At 42.6% G+C, this 18,174-nt stretch overlaps 1 protein-coding gene across 1 annotated transcript in view; it reads left to right on the plus strand.

The window, feature by feature from the left end:
* The first annotated feature begins 5,087 nt into the window (after window positions 1–5,087).
* The window catches only part of LOC110521918 (ATP-sensitive inward rectifier potassium channel 12), a 49,299-nt gene continuing 36,212 nt past the window's right edge, over window positions 5,088–18,174 (plus strand). The window contains exon 1 of the mRNA XM_021599878.3: window positions 5,088–5,764. The gene's annotated coding sequence lies outside the window, so the exon portion shown is untranslated. The remainder of the gene's footprint in view (window positions 5,765–18,174) is intronic.

Here is an 18,174-nt window from a genome sequence, read left to right on the forward strand (position 1 = left end):
CTGATTTCTTTTGATTGTCCCATGATGTCAAGCAAAGAGACACTGAGTTTGAAGGTAGGCCTTGAAATACATCTACAGGTACACCTCCAATTGACTCAAATGAGACCAGCAACGAGAGCATCCTGGCGGGCTGTATCACCGCCTGGTACGGCAACTGCTCCGCCCTCAACCGTAAGGCTCTCCAGAGGGTAGTGAGGTCTGCACAACGCATCACCGGGGGCAAACTACCTGCCCTCCAGGACACCTACACCACCCGATGTCACAGGAAGGCCATAAAGATCATCAAGGACATCAACCACCCGAGCCACTGCCTGTTCACCCCGCTATCATCCAGAAGGCCAGGTCAGTACAGGTGCATCAAAGCTGGGACCGAGAGACTGAAAAACAGCTTCTATCTCAAGGCCATCAGACTGTTAAACAGCCACCACTAACATTGAGTGGCTGTCGCCAACACACTGACACTGACTCAACTCCAGCCACTTTAATAATGGGAAATGATGTAAATATATCACTAGCCACTTTAAACAATGCTACCTTATATAATGTTACTTACCCTACATTATTCATCTCATATGCATACGTATATACTGTACTCTATATCATCGACTGTATCCTTATGTAATACATGTATCACTAGCCACTTTAACTATGCCACTTTGTTTACATACTCATCTCATATGTATATACTGTACTCGATACCATCTACTGTATCTTGCCTATGCTGCTCTGTACCATCACTCATTCATATATCCTTATGTACATATTCTTTATCCCCTCACACTGTGTACAAGACAGTAGTTTTGGAATTGTTAGTTAGATTACTTGTTGGTTATTACTGCATTGTCGGAACTAGAAGCACAAGCATTTCGCTACACTCGCATTAACATCTGCTAACCATGTGTATGTGACAAATAAAATTTGATTTGATTTGATTTGATTTGATGATGTCAATTAGCCTATCAGAAGATTCTAAAGCTATGACAATTTTCTGGAATTTTCCAAACTGTTAAAAGGCACAGTCAACTTACTATATGTAAAGTTCTGACCAACTAGAATTGTGATACAGTGAAATAATCTGTCTGTTAACAATTGTTGGACAAATTACTTGTGCACAAAGTAGATGTTCTAACCAAATTGCCAAAACTATAGTTTGCTAATATTAACAAGAAATTTGTTGAGTGGTTGCAAAACGAGTTTAAGTTACTGGAACCTATGTGTATGTAAACGTCCGACCTCAACTGTAAGTCCCACACATGTATGGACTGACTGTTAATGTTTTCGGCAGTGCTATTGTTGACACTGAGGATGATAAGTAGCCTGGCATCCAAACTGATTTAGGGCTAGATTAAATCCGTAGCGCAGAAGATCTGTGTTGTAGCGCGATAAACATTTTAAGGGAATTTCCGATTGAGTTGACATATGCAGTGTTTACCATGTATGCGGTCTCCGTAAACGCAGGAACATTGCTTTTAAATGTCAAACGCACTATTGTGTGGGTCTTCACTGTTTCACTTACAACGCTGACATTACCGAAGTCAGAAGATCAGACAACCATGTGGAGAATCATGTGACCACAGGTGCAGCTGGATGTTCCTTACTCAGACTTTGGCTGTGTCTGAAAATGTTAATATCTGTCTAATCATTGCCTCCTTTGTCCATGTTTTTTCAAAGAACATTAGAGGATTCAAGGTCCCTCCCTAATACCTCCTTCTATGAGCTTTGAGAGGAATTGAGGAAACAAGGACAGAGGAACCAAGGATTTGACAGCTATTAACCTGTTTTTAGACTCAGCAGTTCCCAAATTGTAGCATATTCCCTACATAGTGGACGACTGTTGACCAGAGCCCTTTTGCTCTGATGCCAAGAATGGCGCTGGAGAGCCCGTTTTACAGGGTACTGACCAATTCTGCAATTTAGTTTTAAGATCTTAACTTTTTTTCATACAAAATGTGTCTGCCATTTCCTATGCCGGAAAACGGCTTCTGGACATCAGAACAGCGATCACTAACCTCGATGTGAATTAAGAGTTCTACTTCAAGGAGTCGGAAGCTCTGAACATTTGGTTTACTCCGGACCAAGCCCTAATCCCTGGGACTCAAAAGAGGAAGAGACAGCGAAAAAGAGACATGGGTGGCGGCTTCCTAACAAGATTACGTTGGCAAACAAATAGATCGCCATTGCTCTGTGTTCTGTTGGCGAATGTGCAGTTACTGGAGAACAAACTGGATTAACTCTGTTTGATTGAGACTATTCTATCAATGGGACCTGAAGAAATATAAAGATTCTGTTTCTTGATTGAACAAGGACATTGATAATATATACAGTATCTTGCAGGTTTTTCCATGCATTGTCTAGATTGGAAAGCAGCCACAGGTAAGACAAGTGGGAGGGGTGTTTCTCTTTGTTAACAGCAACTGGTGTGCGATCTCTAATGTTAAGGAAGTTTCTAGTTTTTGCTCGCCTAACTCATGATAATCTGCAGACCAAACTATTTACAAAGAGTTTTCATCTATATTTTTCATAGCTTGTCTATTTACCACCACAAAGCGACGCTATCAGTAATACCAGACTCAATGAGCTGAATAGGACCATAAGCAAGCAAGAATGCACTTGTGTTCATGGACTTTATATATATATATTTTTAACCATTATGTAACCTGTGCAACTAGAGGCGACAAAACTCTTGACTACACACACAAACGCACACAAGGCTCTCCCTCGACTTCCTTTTGGCAAATATGACCATAACTCTATCCTTCTTTTTTCCTGCTTACAAGCAAAAACTCAAAGGAAGTACCAGTGAAACGCTCAATATGGAAGTGGTCCGATAAAGCGGATGCTATAGGACTGTTTCACTAGCAAAGACTGGAATATGTTCAGGGATTCTTTCAAAACATTGAGGAGTTCACCACATCAGTCACCAGCTTCAATAATAAAAGCAGGAAGTACCAGTGACTCAATACGGAAGTGGTCAGATGCTACGCTACGGGACTGTTTTGCTAGCACAGACTGGAATATGTTCCGGGATTCACCCAATGGCATTTTAAGAGTATACCACCTCAGTCATCGGCTTCATCAATAAGTGCATTGATGACGTCGTCCCCACAGTGACCGTATGTACATTTCCCAACCAGAAGCAATGGCTACAGGCAACATCCACATCGAGTTAAAGGCTAGAGCTGCCGCTTTCAAGGTACGGGACACTAATACCAAGACAGTCATGAAGCGGGTACGGCAAAAAATTGGGCATGGGCCCTCAGATCCTCAAAGTTCTACAGCTGCACCATCGAGAGCATGACTGGTTCTATCACTGCCTGGTATGGCAACTGCACGGCCCCTGACCGCAAGGCACTACAGGGGGCAGTGCATACATCCCAGTGCATTACTGTGGCAAAGCTTCCTGTTATCCAGGACTTCTATACCAGGCGGTATCAGAGGAAGGCCCACAAAATTGCCAAGGACTCCAGCCTCCTTAGTCAAGACTGTTCTCTCTGCTACTGCACAGCAAGCCATAAGACTCTTGAACAGTTAATCAAATGGCTACAAGGACTACTTGGATTGTCCCCACCCCTCATTTTACGCTGCACAACATTCTCCAGTGAAGTCGTTAATGTAAAAGCCTCTGCCAATTCTTGCGATTTCAATATTACAATTCACTTGACTTTATCATAATGTTATTTGACACAAGAATTGTAATTACAATGCTGCTTACCGCCACATGCTCTCCTTACCACATTGAGGCATTTTGAAAATGTAACTTTTTCAGGGACAATACTGGATGTCAAACCTTACAGTATTGTAGCTGGTGTTGTGCTCTCCAGCATTCCCTTTCACTCTTACATAAGGGGAGGGGGGGGGGGGGGGGCAATTGCCAATTGTGTAACAATTGTGGGTACATTTTTATTTGGGATATGGCCTCACCTCCCAAACACTCCCCACTGAGCCAGAAAGGTCAGATCATCCACAGAGATCGCCCGGACAGGGGATAGGGAGGCAGACGAGGGTAAGGGGGAGGGTGGTTGGCAGGGGTATGGGGGTGGACAGCGGGACAGGGGGTAGAGGGGTTGAAAGGGCATAGCTATGGGTGGACATGGGCTAGCTAGGAAGCAGACAAGGAGGAGGGTGCAGGGGATTGGACGCACACGACTGGGCTTGGTTTTCCCCATGCAAAAAGCAAAATAACATGCAGTGAGCAAAATAACATTTGAAATAGCCGGTACGGCATATTATATTTTCCAAGGCAAGTTTGCACATACAATAGTGTCACTACTTCATGTCCTATACTTACAGTAGATACCCTCTCGCTCCTTCTCTCTTTGCCCCTTATCTCGCACACAGACACAAACACATGCGCTCACTTGCGCACACACCGTGATGCTCGAGAAATTATGATGAATTAAGATGTGAGATCAGGTATGATTCATTAGTCTCTCTTTGTGTGTGTGTTGTGTGTGTGTGTGTTGTAGGGCCCTATTCTGTCAGTGGAACAATCTGCTCCTCATGGTATATAATCCAGGCTACCAGTCAGTTGCCTCTCGGGGATTACTACCAGATACAGCTCTCCTAGCACTGACACACAAACACACCCATGCTCGCACACACACACACACACACACACACACACACACTCACTCTCATACAGCGCATTACTGTAAGATATTAATAGAACAAGACCACACCACCTTAACCCCAAGACAGTTTTCAAGGTGGTGGCATAACAAAAATGCATATGCACACGCACGCACACACACATACACAAACAAACACCCGCAATCTATGTAAGTTTAAACTGGCAACAAGAACTCAACCAACACATGTTTGACTACAGCAACAGGTAGTGCAGGTAATGGACTGTGTATTTTTTGTGTATAAACTTGTGTGTTTTGGACTCTGCAATATTATAACTAATGTCTATGTATGGTGTTAAGGTCATTGCAAATGTGTGTTACTTAATGTGTGTTCAGTTGTTTGTGTACACTGAGCATCAGGCTGCCTCTCACTGTCAATGCAGTTCTTCGGGAGCGGACGAGCGCATAGTCTGCAAATGCCAACTACATTGACACAGACAGAAAGGGAGAAAAAGAAACAGAGAGAGGGAGGTTGAGAGGGGGCAGTGAGTGCGCAAGAGAGAACTGCAGCAGAACTGGATCAGATAGATAGACAGAAAGAAGACGGGGGGTGACTGTATGGATTGGACAAGGTTGGGGGAAACGTCGATTTAAACGAGTGGACCCCTCCAGAGAGGGAGAGACCCTCAAAGATTGTTTCCGACCGGAATATCATGCTTTTTTCTTTGCATAAAATTGTTACCTAGAGAGGTTACCATTGGGGGTTCTGGTCCTTTCCAAAGAGCTACTTCCCTTCCCAATTTTCCCATACCTATTTCTGAAAACGAGAGCACACAGAAAGAACCCAGGGCACCTATCGAGTGCGTCTTGGTGGAACAGGTGTTTTGTTGTGCAGCGATACGGTCCCTGTCCTGTCACTTCGTTGTGTAGACACATTTTCTGAACTGCGAAAGAGACCAGTGACGACCAGGAATGATCGAGATGAAGAACCTCAGCGGGTTTTTCCGGTTCTGCCTCACTCGGATGGAGTGGTTCTACCCATAAAGGATCTGAAGAGAATTAGCCAGAACCCAGCAGAGAACATGCTACAGTTTGGCTAAAGAACCTTAGCAAGCAGAGAGGGAACTGGAAAACCTCTGTACCAGAGCAGTTGGAGAAAGGGAACTTTAACTGGAACAAATAGGGATCATCACAAGGTAAGCAGCTGGACGATCAGACTGGCATTGATTGACACCTGTAATGGAATTAATTCACCACCTATTTCTTCAACAGCTGTCTAGTGCAGATTAGTTACCCTGAAAATCTGACAATTTGCGTTTTGGATGTAGTCTACATTCTCTGTTAAAATAAGTTGTTGTACAGACCTACACGTTTATAATCAGGTTATGATAAACATGCATATTGTTCTGAGGGCCGTAAAGAGTCAGAGAGGAGTCTAACAGAACAGTATGGATATTCATATCTCTGGTATGGTTCGATGCTGGCATCCTAGCAACTGTATTTAGCAGCCTGCTGTTTATCTTGGACATAACGCATTGAAACTGGGGCAACATGCTTAAGCTGTTGTTAAACTGTTCTGAACCTGCATGGGTCTAATGGGAACACACAGACCATTGAGGGGGACAAAGCTTGAATTCATAGTCACATACAGGTACATATATCTAGGCTATTAGTAAAGAGTCATTCTCCTCTCACTAAACAGTCTAGCCTAGACAATTATACTATGAATGAATGTTTCAAAGGCAATCATTATCAGTAGCTGGAGGAATTAGATTCTTCCTGGGAGAAATGTTATATTTTTTGTATTTTGCCAAGTAAAATATATTGAACATTTATAACATTTAAAATAAGCTGTTTGATCCAAATATAGTTTTAATTAAGTACCTGAAAATACCTTGTACCAGCACTATATGCACAATTGCGTCCAGTAAATACACACGTTTTGAGGTCCAATCATATAGTGCACGCATACTCATCATTGTGTCTATTCCTAGGTGTCAGCTGGTCTGAATGGGGATTCAGTTCAAATCAATGACAGAAATAGCCATGCTTCCATTTAGTCATTTATTGTACTTTTTAGTTTTAGTTGATCATCTGGTGAAAATGTACGATTACTGAATCACTGTATAGATTGAGATCAACAAGGTGGTTTATTTGGAGTGTATTTGATTCAGGGCAAAACTTACCCCATGAGCCTTTTCTGGATGTCTTTCATTTACAACACATTGTACATAATGATTACTAGTTCAAATAGACAAGTATTTACTTGACAGGTTTTTCAGATACTCACAAACGTAAGTGGAATTCATTACATACAGCTACAAAATATTTGAGACCTTCACAGAAGTTAAAATCATTGTAAAATGTCTGTTTCTGTTTCATACAATTAACATTTAATGAGTGGGCCACTTCACATTTCACCATATTCAATATGACTTGTAGGTGTTTTTTTGGACAGTTAAATTAGCGTGTGTCTGTTACTGTCTGTCATCACCACCATCTGACACCCTATCAAGACCAGTGCTGTGCTCTCTTTCCCTCTTAGTCTACAGCAATAGCAGCACACACATGTAAACCCCCTTCCGCCTTTCTCCCTCCCTCCCGTTTCAGTTTCTGCCCCAAACCTGCCAGTTTCCAACACCAGCCGGCCAGTCACAAGCCTCCGAGCACCTTGGCGTGAACACCTTCCTAACGAACCAATCATGTTTCTGTGCACGGCGGTGGAAAACCTGTCAATTAGACAATGATACTTCCAAGCTATGAACTATGGGCACACCTGGATTGTACAATATTTGGACCCTATTCAGTCCCGCTTTTAATGGCGTTCAGCTTATAAAAAGGGTGTCATGTTAGTCACATTACACCTAATCTCTTTCCCAGACACTTCTGCCCAAGTGCAGAAGAAGTCTGGTGGACCAACACATCAAACTTGGCCTTCATTAGTTAGGGTTAGGTTTAAAATAAGTTTAAGTAGATGAACTGTAGAAATGGGCAGGGTTTAGCAATAACTAGGACTTTTTGGACTGTTAAGTAGTGACGATAACAAATACTTTGGTCCGTAAGGTCACTAACATAGAAGTCTATGGTCACTCCCACTAAGGCCAACTTTGAATGGTTGATATCCCAGGCTTATAAACGCAGCAAAAAAAGAAACGTCCTCACTGTCAACTGCGTTTATTTTCAGCGAATTTTAACATGTGTAAATATTTGTATGAACATAACAAGATTCAACAACTGAGACATAAACTGAACAAGTTCCACAGACATGTGACTAACAAATGGAGAAATGTGTCCCTGAACAAAGGGGGGGGGGGGGGGGGGTAAATATCAAAAGTAAGTAATTATCTGGTGTGGCCAACAGCTGCATTAAGTACTGCAGTGCATCTCCTCCTCATGGACTGCACCAGATTTGCCAGTTCTTGCTGTGAGATGTTACCCCACTCTTCCACCAAGGCACCTGCAAGTTCCAGGACATTTCTGGGGGGAATGGCCTTAGCCCTCACCCACCGATCCAACAGGTCCCAGACGTGCTCAATGGGATTGAGATCCGGGCTCTTCGCTGGCCATGGCAGAACACTGACATTCCTTTCTTGCAGGAAATCACGTACAGAACGAGCAGTATGGCTGGTGGCATTGTCATGCTGGAGGGTCATTTCAGGATGAGCCAGCATGAAGGATACCACATAAGGGAGGATGCGTTCAGCGTTGAGATTGCCTGCAATGACAACAAGCTCAGTCCGATGATGCTGTGACACATCGCCCCAGATCATGACAGACCCTCCACCTCCAAATCGATCTCGCTCCAGAGTACAGGCCTCAGTGTAACGCTCATTCCTTAGATGAGAAACGCGACTCCGACCATCACCCCTGGTGAGACAAAACCGCGACTCGTCTGTGAAGAGCACTTTTTGCCAGTTCTGTCTGGTCCAGTGACGGTGGGTTTGTGCCCATAGGCGACGTTGTTGCCGGTGATGTCTGGTGAGGACCTGCCTTACAACAGGCCTACAAGCCCTCAGTCCAGCCACTCAGCCCATTGCGGACAGTCTGAGCACCGATGGAGGGACTGTGCGTTCCTGGTGTAACTCGGACAGTTGTTGCCATCCTGTACCTGTCCCGCAGGTGTGATGTTCGGATCTACCGATCCAGTGCAGGTGTTACACATGGTCTGCCACTGCGAGGATGATCAGCTGTCCGTTCTGTCTCCCTTTAGCGCTGTCTTAGGCATCTCACAGTACAGACATTGCGATTTATTGCCCTGGACACATCTGCAGTCCTCGTGCCTCCTTGCAGCATGCCTAAGACACATTCACACAGATGAGCAGGGACCCTGGGCATTTGTCTTTGTGTTTTTCAGAGTCAGTAGAAAGGCATCTTTAGTGTCCTAATTTTTCACAACTGTGACCTTAATTGCCGACCGTCTGTAAGCTATTAGTGTCTTAACCACCGTTCCACATGTGCATGTTCATTAATTGTTTATGGTTCATTGAACAAGCATGGGAAACAGTGTTCAAACATTTTACATTGAAGATCTGTGCTGTTAATTCGTAAAAATCCAAATATCTTTGAAAGGCGGTCCTGAAAAAGGGACGTGTCTTTTTTTTGCTGAGTTTGTACTGTGTATTCAATAGCCTGCGGACAACGTTACACCAATAAACACTTACCTTGAACCCCCAACCTAATGAAATTGAAAGTGTCTCCCCAGTGCACAAACATGCACACAACAAACATTTGCCATACCGCGCAATACTGAGCCCAGTCGTGTCATTGACACATTCACCCAATCCCCTGCTGAAAGATCAGCCACAAAATATTGGCACCATTGTAACAGGTTGTAATCAATCTCTGGTCTCCACCATGGGAACAGAAGAGGAATATCTGGTGTGGTAGTCTCAGGTTAGACTACTCCAAATCAACTTGGTTCTGACACACACACACAAACACAAGCTTTGCAGGTCCATCAACCCATTTAAATACCTCTCACACCCTACAGTAACCTGTGGATCATGAGAGAACCTTCATAAATCAGCCTAACTGCCTATTTGGTTCCAAGCTTCAACTAACAACAAAGAAAGTTAGCAGGTCTGTTAGGAAATGCCTTTGTCACACCATCTGGATAAAGGCATATCTGTGCTGTGCCAGAAACTCTACAGTACATGAGAAGATGGGTAACTCCATTCAATTAGTATATTCCTCTTTCATTTACAAATCTTATGTGACTGAGACATGGCTGTATCTAGGGGGATGTGTATTTAGCTGAGCTAGCTAGCAATTACTTTGAAGTCACCAAAATTATTAGAAATAACGATTGAGGTAGCTACAGTATGTAATCTACTTCAACGCTTAACTACGACAAACTAATTTAAATTACAATAAAGGTCTGTTTTTCACTGTTCAGTGGCAGCACAATACAGGACATTTGATTTGCAAACTCATCACATGATCCGTGTCTTGTTAGCAACACTAAAAAAGTACTTCCGGGTCAGGAATTTCAGAAATGTTCCATATAAAAGCCTCCCACTTAATAGTAGAAGTGTCTAACCATTCATGATAAAAAAACAGTTGTGCCCTTGTATATGTAGTGGAAATGTCCTGTATTTACCAAATCATGAGAGCAAACCACACACAAGTCAGAGTTATCATAAAGTTCATCTTTAATTATATGAGCTCCATCACAACCCTGTGACTCTCAGATCAATTCAGTGTCTATAAATGAATTCTCTGAGAGTGCTTCAAAACAGTTCTTAGTATCATTTATAGCCAAGACACACCCATCTCAACTCACATGACGACTAACAGATCTTAGGAATATTACAAAGGAAGACTTTACTTGAGAGAGGAGTATTCCATAGCCAGACAGCATTAGCTATGAATTATCGTTCAGTTTGCTCTCCTAAAATGAGGTTCTACTTCTCGTTCTTGGTACAACATAGTACCAAGACATTAGGATATATATCAATTGTCATTTTAGACACTCCCATTGACTGGCACAGTGACTGGCACACAGACATTGTGGAGCCAAGAGATAATGGGTTCCCCCTCAATCATCCCTTCACATGGTTTAAAAGATATGTTTACAAGCTTGACCTCTCCCCTCTCTACGGCCCAAGTAACTGACCCCATGACAGAGAAAGGATAACTGCAAATGGCCACCACTATAGTACAACAAGATACATTCTATTTGAGAAGTAACTCACAAGCATTTAATGAAAATAAAACATCTTATCTATGTTACCCAACATATATTTGCTTAAAGCAGGAACTATTCTGGGTGCAGCAGTAGAAGTATGTGAATACTCAGTAGGGTCTGTAGAATGTATACATGGTGTCATTTCATGGAGCTCTGAATAATACTAATAATCTGAGTGCTGCTGACATTTTACTCCACCTATTCCACTGGCGGCTGCATCACATCACGTGCACTTGCTGCACTACAGAAAACCTGCTAACAAAACAGTGCAGGGCATGCTCACTATATTAAAGGGCAACTACACTCAAATCTAAGTTTCTTAGACCTCAAAAGTCATCCCCTGATGTGGTTTAAGCATTGTTGTAAACAAAGAATCCAATTTTGTTGTTTTTCTATTAAATGAGTGTGAAAGAAATTGGGTAAACCAGAAAAAATGGGGGAGGTCCGAAACCTGGATAAACAAAACCAAGAAAACGGAATTTGGGAAAAAACAGAAGTAAGCAAACCTAAACCGATTTTAAAAGGTCCTCCCAACGTTTTTTGGGGGGACGTTGAGGTCAGGTCCAATATTGACTATTTACCCAAGAGGGAAAGGGGTTGGGCCATGCTAGAAATGTTTTTGTGAAATATAATATATACAATTTTGCAGACACTTTTATCCAAAGCGACTTAGTCATGCGTAAATACATTTTCACGTATGTGTCGTCCGTGAATCGAACCCAATGTCCTGGCGTTGCAATGCACTACCAAGATGCATAACAGGGTTAAGAATGCTTTGTGAAGCCTCAATTTAACATGATTTATAAGGCCTTTATTAAGCGGTGCATTTGCCACCCTTTATAAAGCACATGTTTATGTCACATTTGACAAAGTGGGTTATGTCACACAGTTATGCAACATTTATGAACCCTTTAAAGCATGGCATACAGTTATAGATTTGTAACACGTATGTAGTATTTATGAAGACTTTATGAAGCCTCTATAAGCTGCACGCAATTTAAAGCGGGACCCATTATTCTTTTAAAAATTATTCAAGCACTGACAAGTTGGTTGTTGATCATTGCTAGACAGACATTTTCAAGTCTTTCCATAGATTTTCAAGATGATTTACGTCAAAACTGTTACTAGACCACTGTAACTAGACCACTCCAATGCAGTGTTGGGCGTTGGGACAGTAATCGAATGGTTGCTAGATTGAATCTCCGAGACAAGGTAAAAAATCTGTCGTTCTGCCCCTGAACAAGGCAGTTAACCCACTGTTCCTAGGCCGTCGTTGAAAATAATGATTTTTTCTTAACTGACTTGTCGAGTTAAATAAACCAAACTCCAGTTGCCGTCAGAAAATATTCATACCCCTTGACTTATTCCACATTTTGTTGAGTTACAGTTTCAATTCAAAATCAACTGAATATAATTTTGTCTCACCCTTCTAACTCCATAATTACAAAATGAAAACATGAGTTTAGATTTTTTTTTTACTTTTATTGAAAACTAAATACATAAATATCTAATTTCCATAAGTATTCACACCCCTCATTCAGTACATGTTAGAATCACCTTTGGCAGCGATGACAGCTGTGAGTCTTTCTGGGTAAGTCTTTAAGAGATCTACACACCTGGATAGTACAATATTTGCACATGATTCTTTATAATTTCCGTCAAATTGGTTATTGATCATTGCTCGTCAGCTATTTTTAAGTCTTGCCATAGATTTGAAGCCAAATTAAGTAAAAACTGTATGTAAGCCACTCAGGAACATTCAATGGCGTCTTGGTACGATACTCCAGTGTATATTTGGCCTTGTTTTGGTTATTGTCCTGCTGAAAGGTGAATTTGCCTCTCAGTGTCAATTGGAAAGCAGACTGAACCAGATTTACCTTGAGGATTTTACCTGTGCTTAGCTCTATTCCATTTAACTCCCTAGTCCTTGCTGATGACAAGCATACCATGATGCTTGAAAATAAGAAAAGCGGTACTTAGTGATATGTTGTGTTGGATTTGCCCCAAATATAATGCCTTGAATTCAGGACATAAATTTCATTTATTTGCCAAATTTTTCAGATAGTAGCAAACAAGATGCATGTTTTGGAATATTTTTTTTCCATACAGGCTTCCTTCTTTTTAGTCTGTCATATAGGTTAGTATTGTGGAGTAACTACAATATTGTTGATCCATCCTCAGTTGTCTCGAATCATAAGTATTAAACTCTGCAACTGTTTTAAAGTCCCCATTGGGATATCCCTGTGAGTTAGGAAGGATGCCTGTATCTTTGTAGTGACTGGGTGTATTAAAACCTCTTAGGGACACCTGTCGACAACATCCGGTGAAATTGGAGAGTGCTAAATTCCAATTACAGCATCGTAATATTAAATATTCATGAACATATAAGACACTTGTATAATTTAAAAGCCTAACTTCTTGTTAATCCAACTGTGTTGTAATATTTTAAAAAGGCCTACCATGTGATTATCTGTGGACAGCGCCCCACATCAAAATATTTTTTCTGTAGTATGATCTAAAATAAGGACGCGCAACAACAAGGTTCTAGCTCCAGCCTGTTTATTAACCTAACCCTCGCATATCGTACATAGGTACGGATACCCCCAAGGGACATCCTACTACATCTTCCCCTCTCCCATGAACAAGAACTCAACATGCATAACCACTGAAGCATAACTGAAATGTAATTTGTAAACCAGTATTATTCTCTAACATGCTACTTCCCATCCTGAAACAGTATGAAAGCATTAAATCACACAGTATGAACATGAACTTAGATACAGTCTCTTTTTGCTGGGTATGTTCCCCAGCAGTATGTTTTCTCTTCACGTAACATAGTCTTTCAGCCACTCTGGTGGCTTCACATCCCTTTTTGGGAGCGATTGTGGCTCTGTGAGCATTCTCTCTCCTTCACCCTCTTTTTGTGCATTTTCTGTGGCCTCAGTCTGTGTGGCTGGTAGATGTGGAAGAGCTCTAAGGTGTGTTTTGTTCCTTCGTACCTCTTCCGAGCCTGTGTCCACCACATAGGAGCGTGGGGCATCCGCTTTCCTCAGCACTATTGCTGGTGTACCACCACCCCACCTGTAGCACGCGCTCCAGCAGGTTATTCTCTCTGGTCACCCCCAAAACCAATTCTTTCTTTGGCCGCCTCTCCTTCCAGTTCTCTGCTGCCAATGACTGGAACGAACTACAAACATCTCTGAAACTGAAAACACTTATCTCCCTCACTAGCTTTAAGCACCAGCTGTCAGAGCAGCTCACAGATTACTGCACCTGTACATAGCCCACCTACAATTTAGCCCAAACAACTACCTCTTTCCCTACTGTATTTATTTTATTTGAATATTTATTTATTTTGCTAATTTGCACCACATTATTTTTATTTCTACTTTGCACATTCTTCCACTGCAAATCTACCATTCCAGTGTTTTACTTGCTATATTATATTTACTTTGCCACCATGGCCTTTTTTTTGTATATAGACTTGTTTCTACTGTATTATTGACTGTATGTTTGTTTTACTCCATGTGTAACTCTGTGTCATTGTATGTGTCGAACTGCTTTGCTTTATCCTGGCCAGGTCGCAATTGTAAATGAGAACTTGTTCTCAACTAGCCTACCTGGTTAAATAAAGGTTAAATAAATAAATAAATAAAAGTGTCTTTGAGTTCGTAATAGACACACGTTGACCTTCGGTCAGCTCTGGCCTCTCCGTAGCACGGTGTCTCCGATTAAAGTCTCCAGTGTGCGTTTGTTTCAGCCGTTTGTCCCTCTCAACGAAGGCCTTCCTGTTAGGCCATCAAGGTTTAAGCTGAGCCGGCAAGACAGGCAATGAGGAATGCAGCCTTCTGCCTATCTGGAGCTCGGCAGACGACGGCCCATGATGCAGTGGTGTAACTCTGTAAGCTAACAGAGCCCTGTATGGATCCTTGTTCTTTTTCAGCAGTCCCTTGACTGTTTTCACAGCTCTCTCTGCCTCACCATTACTCTGTGCATGGTAGGGGCTACTGGTCACATGTGTGAAGTCATGTTCTGCGGCAAAAGCAGGGGGAGTGTTATCTGTAACCAGGACCTCAGCGATCCCTTGCCTGGAAAACAATTACTTTATAACACCAGCTGATGTGGTTATGGGTGTCTTTGCTATTTCAATGTATCTTGAGTAGTAATCTACCACTAGCAGATAAGTGTCATTTTTCCAATAGAACATATCTGCCCCTACCTTTTGCCATGGCCGTTTTGGCAGCTCCGTTGCCATCACTCTGTCTAGCATTTCTGGTTGTAGAGTCTCTGGGATAACTATCCGTTGTCCTTTCATGAGAAGGTCTCCATTACAGTGGAAGTCACTTTGGTGCACCCAATAGGGCTTCATCAGCTGAGGCAGTTCCTCCTGCCTGGGCCATCCCCTTTTGCACTGCTGCACTATCTGTCGGCAGATGTGGTCTCGTTGTTGCTCCTCTGCAATCTGCTGCAGTTTGGTCTGAGGTGCAGGTAGGCTGTCCCTTATTGCATTAATGGACACCTGTACCTCAACCTCTAGACATTGCTCCTCCTCTGATAATGGACGTTTAATTGGGGCCCTTGAGAGTGCATCTGCTGTGATCTGTGCCTTCCCTGGCACATACACCATCTGGTAGGTGAACCTCAGTAATCTGAGGCGGAAGCGCAGAACTCTGGGAGGCAAGTCGTCCAGTGCTTTTGTCCCTAACTGAGCCAACAGTGGTTTGTGGTCAGTCTCTGCTGTAAACTGCAGGCCAATAAGGTATTGGCTGAGCCTTTCACATGCCCATGTGATAGCCAACGCCTCCTTCTCCACTTGAGCATACCTTTGCTCTGTGTCGGATAAGCTTCGGGAGATGTAAGCTATTCGACGCCACTCCATGTTGTCCTGCATCTTTGTGAGGACCGGCCCTAGCCCAAAGGATGATGCATCTGCTGATACTTTTGTCTTAGCGTGGGGACGGTACTGGACCAGCACTCTCTGTGAGGCCAGGTCTCCTTTGACTTTGTCAAACGCGACCTGTTGCATGTGACCCCATGACCAGTCATTCTCTTTGGCTAGTAAGTCTCTCAGAAGTTTGGTTGTATCTGAGAACTGTGGGAGGAACTTACCCACATATGTGGCCATGCCTAAGAAGGTCCTGACTTCAGCCACATTCTGGGGTCTGGGCATATCTGTGATGGTGCTGATCTTCTCCGGGTCCAGCTCTATTCCAGCTGCACTGATTTTGTGTCCCAATTTTTCATTGAGTGTCAGACCAGTCTCCTGGAGTCGGGTCAGAACTGCTGTGAGCCTTACATCATGTTCTGCTCTGTCCCTTCCGCACACGAGCACATCGTCCGCGTGGACTATGACGCCACTCAGCCCATCCAACAGCTGGGACATGCGTCTTTGGAAATGCTCAGGACCAGAAGCGATTCCAAATGGCAAAACAGTAATGGCCAAACGGAATTTGTTCTTAACTGACTTGGCTAGTTAAATAAAGATAACATTAATAAAAATGAAATGCTTCACGGTGGGAACCGCACATGCGAAGATTATCCGTTCACCTACTCTGCGTCTCACAAAGACACGGCAGTTGGAACCAAAACTCTCAAATTGGACAGATTTCCACCAGTCTAATGTCCGTTGCTTGTGTTTCTTGGACCAAGCAAGTCTCTTCTTATTATTGGTGTCCTTTAGTAGTGGTTTCTTTGCAGCAATTCGACCATGAAGGCCTGATTCACGCAGTTTCCTCTGAACAGTTGATGTTGAGATCTGTCTATTACTTAAACTCTAAAGCATTTATTTGGGGTGCTATTTCTGAGGCTGGTAACTCCAATTAATTTATGCTCTGCAGCAGAGGTAACTCTGGGTCTTCCTTTCCTATGGCAGTCCTCATGAGAGCCCGTTTCATCATAGCGATTGGGTTTTGTGACTGCACTTTACTGTCATCATTGGCAGCTCTATGGTGAGAAACATATCGGATCCCGGCGCAAAAACCTTGTGCTTTCTCAGAGGATGATTTCCTAGAGGATGATTACATTACAAGGCTGCTTCCTACCATTCTACGACAGCTGCCAGGGGCTGATTCTGTCATAGTTCATGTGGGGTCAGATTACATTAGGAAGGCTAGCTCGGAACTGCTGAAACTGGATTTTAGAAAACTGAATCTAGCTTTAAAAGACTACAAAATAGGCAAATTATTTCAGTCCCTGTACCATTACTGGCTACGAAAGATTCTGCAGGCTACTGGCATTACACATCTGGCTAAAAGACTACGGTAGCTCTGTTGGCATAACTTTTACAGAGTCCATCCAAATCACCTTGGTGCCTGGACCTTGTCCACCCATTTCAAGGCCTCGTTGAGACAGTTATTTATCAGTGACTCAAGCCCGGCTCAGATAATCCCTACCATTGTGTCTCTGGGTTATCGTTCACCCTGCACCCTCAGCTCCAACATAAACATAACTGTCTGGTCTACCTCTGCTAAAGATTTTGACTAGGCAAGTCAGATTCAAATTCTTATTTACAATGACAGCCTACCGAGGAACCGTGGGTTAACTGCCTTGTTCAGGGGCAGAACAACAGATTTGTACCTTTTCCGCTCGGGGATTCAATCCAGCAACCTTTCCGTAACTGGCCCGACGCTCTAACCATTAGGCTACCTACCGCCTCCTAGTAAAGCAATAAAAACTATCAAGAATCTCCGAAAAGCTCCCACATGTAACATATATATGTAGTCTAAGTAACCAGGTTACTTACATATACTGACCATCTCTGAAAGCAATTAGATGATACCGTGGTAGCAATACATGGTTACATCTTCAGAAAAGACACTAATGCCAATGGGGGTGGGGTTGCAGTTTATATTCAGAGTGATATTCCTGTAAAGCGGTCCCGTGTAGCTCAGTTGGTAGAGCATCGCACTTGCAACACCAGGCTCGTGGGTTTGATACACACAAGGGACCAGTGGGAAAAAAAGTATCAATGTATACTCACTACTACAAGTCGCTCTGAATAAGAGCATCTAACTGACTAAAATGTCAAGTTTAGAGAGGATATCATGTAAAAAATCCCGTGGAAGTAATATGGCTTCAGGTTCACCTGCCTCACCTAAAGCCTATTCTTGTGGGAAGTTGCTAAGCCCACCAAGTGCTAACAGTCATTATCTGGTTAATATGTGTGAAATGCTTGATAATAGAGGTCGACCGATTATGATTTTTCAACACCGATACTGATTATTGGAGGACCAAAAAAGCCGATACCGATTAATCGGCCGATTTATTTATAATAATGACAATTACAACAATACTGAATGAACACTTATTTTAACTTAATATAATACATCAATAAAATCAATTTAGCCTCAAATAAATAATGAAACATGTTCAATTTGGTTTAAATAATGCAAAAACAAAGTGTTGGAGAAGAAAGTGAAA

Source organism: Oncorhynchus mykiss, chromosome 4 (genome assembly GCF_057628025.1).
Source record: "Oncorhynchus mykiss isolate SJ-2025 chromosome 4, ASM5762802v1, whole genome shotgun sequence".
NCBI classification, from domain to species: domain Eukaryota; kingdom Metazoa; phylum Chordata; class Actinopteri; order Salmoniformes; family Salmonidae; genus Oncorhynchus; species Oncorhynchus mykiss.